Below are 7,558 nucleotides of genomic sequence, written 5' to 3' on the forward strand. Positions count from 1 at the left end.
TGCATGCTCTACTGGGGAGATGATGAGAAGTTAGCAGAGTGTCGATTCTGCAAGAAGCCAGGACTCAAACCGCAAGGACGAGGACGTAATAGGGTATTGTACCAAAGGATGTGGTACCTACCAATTACCGACATATTGAAAAGATTGTACCAATCTGAGGAGACTGCTGGAAAATGAGATGGCATGCCGAGCATACTCAGACGGATGGTGAGATGACTCATCCATCAGATGCAAGAGCTTGGAAACATTTTAACAAAGTATATCCACAATTCGCTAGCAATAGCCGAAATGTGTATATGGGATTATGCACGGACGGATTTAGTCCCTTCGGTATGTCAGGGAGACAATATTCATTGTGGCCAGTCTTTATGACGGCATACAACCTGCCCCCAGATCTGTGCATGCAACAGGAGTTTCTATTCTTGACCATATTAATACCTGGTCCGAACCATCCAAAAAGGTCTCTGGATATTTTTCTGCAGCCACTGATAAAAGAGTTGAAAGATTTGTGGTCAACAGGGGTGAGGACTTATGACTGCTCAACGAAGACGAATTTTACGATGCGAGCGATACTTTTGTGGACCATAAGTGATTTTTCTGCTTATGGGATGTTGTCTGGATGGACTACACATGGGAGATTATTTTTTCCATATTGTAATGGAACGACAGATGCATTTCAGCTGAAGAACGGTAGGAAGACAAGTTGGTTCGATTGTCACCTACGATTTATTCCCATTAATCATCCTTATCGAAGAAACAAGAAATTGTTTAGGCAGAAAAGGGTTGTGAGAGACACTCCTCCTCCGTATTTAACCAGAGAACAAATTGAACAGCAAATCGATTACTACGGAGCTCTAAAAACAGTTCTTCGTGGTGGTAGTTGGCATGTTCCCGGTAATATGCCTGATTATTACGGAGTTCAGCACAACTGGCACAAGAAGAGTATATTTTGGGAGTTGCCTGATTATTACAAAGAAATAGGGACGTATGTTGGGAATTGGTTCCGTCAACGATGTCCCAAGAGCGACATCGTATTATGGTCAGAGACGAGCCGACGAAGTCACTGAGCTGCGTTCTGAGTTGGCATCGACGCAGACTGAGTTGGCGTCGACGCGGACTGAGTTGGCGTCCACGCGCTAATCGTTCCAAGCTCGTATGGGTGGAGTATAAGGGTTTCTCGAAGTTATAGCTTCTGGAAATCCGCAATGGGAGGGGTTGTTGGCGGAGATGCAACGACAGCATCCTGTTCCCGAGCCTTCCTGTACACAGGAGGAAGATGAAGCAGTACAGAGGAGGAGTGAAGACCTCTACCGGGAGACGATTCACAGAAACCCCGGCCCTAGCTAGTTTTTTTATTGTATAATTTTAAATTCCAAACTTTTATTATTTATATAAAATATTTTCGCATTAATTAATTATTTAAATTTCTAATATTTTTGAAATAAAATAATATTTATAAATAAATTTAAAAATAAATAAATTAAAAAATATTTAAAAATGAAGCAAATTCGTAGCAAAATCACGAGACTTTAACGACAAATCTTTACGAGATCTTAACGACCAAAGCTTTACGTCGAATTTACGTGAATATAGTTACGTGTATTTTACGACGATATCTTACGTCTACTTTACGAGAAATCATTACGTGTATTTTACGAGGTAAATATACGTCGAATTTACGAGGAATATTTACGTGTATTTTACGAGAAATATTTACGTGTTCTTTACATGGAAAGTAAGCGTCAGCTTTACATGAAAATCTACGTCTTCTTTACGACGGAAATTTAACCTTTACTTTACAACGAAATGGGTCGCTCATAATCTTACGACGAAATGGCGATCAAATATCCGTTACGACAAATGTTTAACGACGAAACGCGTTTTCTCGGTAATTCGTCGTAAACACTCATTTACGACGAATTACCGAAGAAAACGGTCGTCGTTAAATTCGTGTTTTCTTGTAGTGAGTTAATTATTAATTATGACTTTTATTATTTAAAAGTAAATATTAAAAAGAAATGTATATTTATATTTTAAGTAAAAGATATTAAAAGCTATCAAAAGATATTATTAAAATGTAATCTTAGAAAAACATAATTAAGAATATATTTTTAGAGATCTTGTTTTGGAAATACTAAAATATGGTAAATTAAATTAGTTGTAGGAGAAATAATAGGAAATTAAATAAATGCAGTGGTATAACTTAAACTATTTGCAAGTAGATAAAAATTCTATGTAAGTGTCTGAAAATAGATAAAGGGAATGATCATGCTTAATTTTATGAATTTGGAACAACAATAATAAAATATATAGGAATTTCACATGTTCGTTTTTCCTGTTACGTGTCTTGTTAGACAGAAAAATTTAAAAAAATTTACATTTTCATTCATGTTAAGATTAAAGATTTTAAATATAATAATAATTTGTACTTCTAATTTTTAAAGTAAATTTAATTTCTGTGTAGTAGTACTAAAAATAAAGGCTTGTTATTTTAACACATCAAATAAACTTATACGTAAGATCAACATTCATCTCATCTGTATACACAGTAGATATGTGAGTTAGAATGCGAAGCTTCAGGATAGCTTGCCCTGAGTATTGGATATGAAAAAATAGAGACCGAGTAAAAACCATAAAACTTTCTTAGCTTTGCGTTTCTGAAGAGTAAAATACGTTGACGAAGGTTAAATTATAAAGCATTTTAATATTATTGACATTTTTAACTTAGTCGCAGAAAGATTTAATTGTTATCAATTTTCAGAAAGAGTTTTTTTTGTTTTGGTCTAAATGTTAAGTCAGGAAGAGTTATTATCACAGCCTAAGGACAATGTGCTAAATTCGACCAACATGACTGTTACTGGTTTTGTTTGTCATACCTTTAAAAATGCTTACATATGATTCGTATGTTATAACAACCATTAATCGCATTTTTTCTCTTATTATTGTTATAATTTTTAATGTTTTTATTTCTATCACCAGGACCAAAAATGCTGCTAGGACGTATGTATGGAACAAGTGAGTAGTCCATTTCTTCCATTCGCTTTCAAGATCAAAGCTTCCCTTTCAGCTTTAGTTGCTGAATACGAGTCATTGTGTTGAAACAATGAAGATTCTCTCTCAGTAACGGAAGCATTGATGCATCCAAAACATTTCACATAATACCTTGGATGGGTACGGCATTATCTCACTGGCATTCAGAACACTGTTGACGCCATCAAACACGACACTAGGAGAGCTTGTGTAGATGAGCCTTTTCACTCCAACCTCAACACAAGCATCAATTACATTCCTTTTACCTACAGATCCAAAATCCCATAAAGAAACAACACTTTTTCACATATAGAGAGAGAGAGATTTAGTTTTCAACAAACCTTGAACATTAACTGAATAGTGAAGCTGGTAGCTATTGATGGACGAATCAGGAGCCGCCATGTGGAACACCACTTGTGCTCCTTCAAACGCTGTTTCACACTTTTATAATCATCAGATACCAAAAACAACACAGAGAAGGAAGAATGTGAAAAGATTACCTTTGATGACTTGAGCTTTGTTCCGGAGATCAGCGGAGACGTGCTGAACTCTACCGGATCGCATTGCATCGCCGAGAAGTCCTGTCTCCTCGTGAGCATCGAGCTGTAACGCCAGAGATAGATCGGCGATGCGGACGTCTGGTAGCGAGCATCTCCACGAGGTGTCTTGCGGCGAATCCTCTGCCGCCGGTGACGACGCACCAGCGCTCCGTCTCCGTAACTTCCGTCACCATTATTTTCTTCTCCGCCGAAAACTAATTAAATGGAAAAAGTAAAAGGACATTAGTGGATGTAGTAACTAAGGCGCTTTTGATCGAACAATAGGTGAGCCAAATCAGACTTAAGTTGAAGAAATTACAGTTCACGGTGAGACGGCGTGGTAGGTAGAAGTCAACGGCGAGAGCAGTGGCAATCGACGATAGTCAGAGGAGACAACTTTGTCTTTGAGAGAGAAGCAAAGGAATCTCGTAATCTGGTATATGGGAGGGAGGTTGTGTCCAACAAAGAATAAATATTTGATCGGATACAAAACAAAAGCAATCTAATACAGTATTTTGAAATCTTAATTAAAAAAAAAAAAGAGATCATAGCATCCAAAATATCATATATCAATAAAATTTACTAAAATAATATGATAAATGCTACTATGTAAATTAATATAGCTATATTATTTAAACAAAACAATATTTTTACATAAAAATCCCGTAAATTACCAAAATAATGTATTTTAAAGAATACTTTTAACACACAACATGTAGATATAAATTATCTTAAACATTTTTCTTTTCTGTAATATAAATAAATATATTATAAAATGTATTATAGCGAAATGTATAAATTAAAAAATAACATATTTTAAATTAAGTTATCTATTTTATTATTCTATATTATTATTTTATTGTATCTAACTTGAAAATATATTAGTAAGTAATAAAAATAGTAGCCAAGTAAAATGTATTAAACAAAGAAAAAATTGGCTTGTATACCTATAACATCATATGTAATTAGCAGATTATCCACAGGTTGAGAAAAATAATTTGCTTCCGATTTTAACCCCATTGATAGATTATTAGGTGTGTTAGTCTACCAGTGGTGTCAGTATATTTGTCAGCCTACTATCTATCCCTCTGTTCTTATACTACACTCTAATTCTCTCTTTCTTCTCCAAACTCTCTCTCTCTCTCTCTTTTCTTCCATCAATTCTCTATTTTGAACATTCAAATCTTTTTAAAAAAAAAAAATTGGTTGAAAGCTTTATATGCTACTAATTATGATTGATATATCTTCTATTCATCTTCATCAATTCTGACAATGAGAGAAAACAAATCTACAGCACACAAAAAATTATTTTCTCTAAATTTATTTATTGATTCTTCTTTTTTGTTAATCATAAGAACTGCTCTTTTTTGTCCAAAAAAAAAAGAACTGCTCTTTTTCTTATGAATGTTTAATAATGAAATTGTTCAGGTCCAAGAAGATGACTTTTTAATGGTTCAATATAAAAAAATAAAGGAGTTTCAAATTCATGACTATGCTTCTTCTACTGGTAAATTTTCTTTCTGTCTTTTGCTTTTATTTTTTTCTTGAGCATGTTCTTTTTTTGTCATGAGTGAATATTAATTGTGATAATTTATAGTGATTCTGCTATAAGTTTGATGTTATTTTTTACTTTGATTTTCTAAACTTAAAATTGATCTAAAACTTTGTTATCAGGTATATTTGTTTAATAAATCATTTATTAGCTGGTAAATGATTTGACAAAATCTAAAAGATTGATTCCAAACAGATTAATAAAATTTGGTACTGAGTAAAAACTGAAATTGACTGTAACAGAGATCAAGTTACAAAGGGGAGAAAAATATACAAGCAGCTCTAAAACCAATCAACATCCATACACCCAAAGGATGTTTATACAAAGGAGTCAGATTTGAACCGTAAAAATAAAAACAAGTCCAAAATACACAATTGTTTTGGGGTTTATTGGGACGATGGAGTCATCTTCTTTAGTCACTCTTCTTACTGCCGAACAATCTCCAAAAGATTAATGCTACCAAAATTGCAATGGGTATAGCAGAGTAACCGGTACTTGCAACAAAGTTAATATAGAGAGTAATCAGAATGACTATTGCAATGAGTGTCCGCTTTTTCCATTGAACAGTATCAGGAACTGCAAATATCAACCATGCCACCAAAATCACTTTTTCAATTATACAACTTAAAACTAATGGTCTAACCAATACGTACCCTCTTTTTCGGGTTGGTTTTGAGCCGTCAAGTGTGAGAATGAGTCTATTGTCCTCTTTATACCTTCCTATAACAAATTAATGAAAGTGAAAGGGTTACTGGCACTGAAACAGAAAGTATATATCGATCTATATGTCTCCAATGAAAATAGAAGTTTGTGTAAACCTGAAGTGGCACAAGAGGAGCGTAGCCTAAGAGATCCTTTGCTTTTGAGGAATCAAAAGTTCTGCTACAAGAGATAAACCTAACTCTAGAAGGTGTTAGCTGTGGTACTTTCATCCCATGTGGTCCAAGTAATTTATATGCAAGTTCCACAAGATGTGCTATTGGCATCATCACAACAGCAGGTATCTTTATACTTGGCCTGCAAAATTATAAGAAAGTGGTGTTAATCTGAGACAAGGTCAAAAAAGGTTACAAACAGAAAGAAACATCAATTCCAGATGTGTTGTTTATACGTACATTGTTAATCTCTTTGGTAAGCGTTTTGCTTTATGAATTTCGGAGAAAACTAGGATTCAATTAACTAAAAACAAAAGCAAGAAATTGTTGGGGTTACGAATTAAGAAACAAACTTCTATTATGTAATCAGCATAAAAGTTCTATGTTACTGAGTTAATTGTGGACAAAGTTAAGAAAGCAAATGTAATATTTAACTACGACTAACAAGGGGCAGAACCTTATTGTAGCTTGTTTTACAGAAAATGTACCTCTCATAGCCAAGTCCTTCAAGAAGCAGTGACATAAACTCCCAAAACTTAATTGGCTCCATGTTTGTAATGAAGTATGCCTGCGCAGCCATTTCATTTCAGATTAAGCGGATTCCCAAACTCTGAAGTACGAAAAGATTAACTTCTATCAGAAAAATAAATTATAGTTCTAGAAAATGATAGTCCGTTTCCATGTAGTAGTATCTAGTATGTCACCTTATTATAACCAACCCAAGAGAAAACTAAGTATAATCCATGTGGTATATCACCTTATAACCCAGCCTAAAGGAAAAGTAAGTCTAGGAAAAGCTACGAGGACAACTTAAACTTCCTTACTCTCTTAATTTCCACAAGAAGCAGGCATAAGGTTGGATCTTTCTTATTCATTCAGCTCATCTAATGGTCTCATTTCATTACAGAACTATAAAAAACATTATGAATCAAGGTATATATTATAAGACAAAGACCATCAGCAACACACAGTGCCACTGATTCATATTAGACAAGAACAAGATGGAATCAACTGAAACCAAATACCTGGCCTGCAGCTTTTGCAGACACTTCCCCTCCTGATGCTAACGCTCGCTCAGCACAGACATGGGCATGCACAACGTTTTCAACGTACGTGAAATCATAGAGGTTACTTCCATCACCTATAATAAACTGGACAAAAGAGAGAATTATAAGTACAAGGAAAAAACTATTGGAATGTGCAAGGCAAAGCAATACAACTCAACCTTTGATTTGCCAGCCCTGGCAGCAGCTACAAGGGAGGGAACCAATAATCTATCACCAGGACCAAATATGCTGCTAGGACGTATGGAACAAGTGAGTAGTCGATTTCTTCCATTCGCTTTTAAGATCAAAGCTTCCCCTCCAGCTTTAGTCGCTGAATACGAGTCATTGTGCTGAAACCATGAAAGATTCTCTCACAGTAACGGAAGCATCCAAGATTTTTCACACAACAATCTTTTTCACATACAGTATAGAGAGATTTAGTTTTCAACAAACCTTGAACATTAACTGAATAGTGAAGCTGGTAGCTATTGATGGACGAATCAGGAGCCGCCATGT

At 34.8% G+C, this 7,558-nt stretch overlaps 2 pseudogenes; both read right to left on the bottom strand.

The window, feature by feature from the left end:
• Window positions 1-2,920: 2,920 nt before the first annotated feature.
• Window positions 2,921-3,778, bottom strand: LOC130506654 (3beta-hydroxysteroid-dehydrogenase/decarboxylase-like; annotated as a pseudogene).
• Window positions 3,779-5,352: 1,574 nt separating this feature from the next.
• LOC130506653 (3beta-hydroxysteroid-dehydrogenase/decarboxylase-like) lies at window positions 5,353-7,556 on the bottom strand (annotated as a pseudogene).
• Between the last annotated feature and the right edge of the window lie 2 nt (window positions 7,557-7,558).

This window comes from Raphanus sativus, unplaced genomic scaffold (genome assembly GCF_000801105.2).
Source record: "Raphanus sativus cultivar WK10039 unplaced genomic scaffold, ASM80110v3 Scaffold3509, whole genome shotgun sequence".
Lineage (NCBI taxonomy): Eukaryota > Viridiplantae > Streptophyta > Magnoliopsida > Brassicales > Brassicaceae > Raphanus > Raphanus sativus.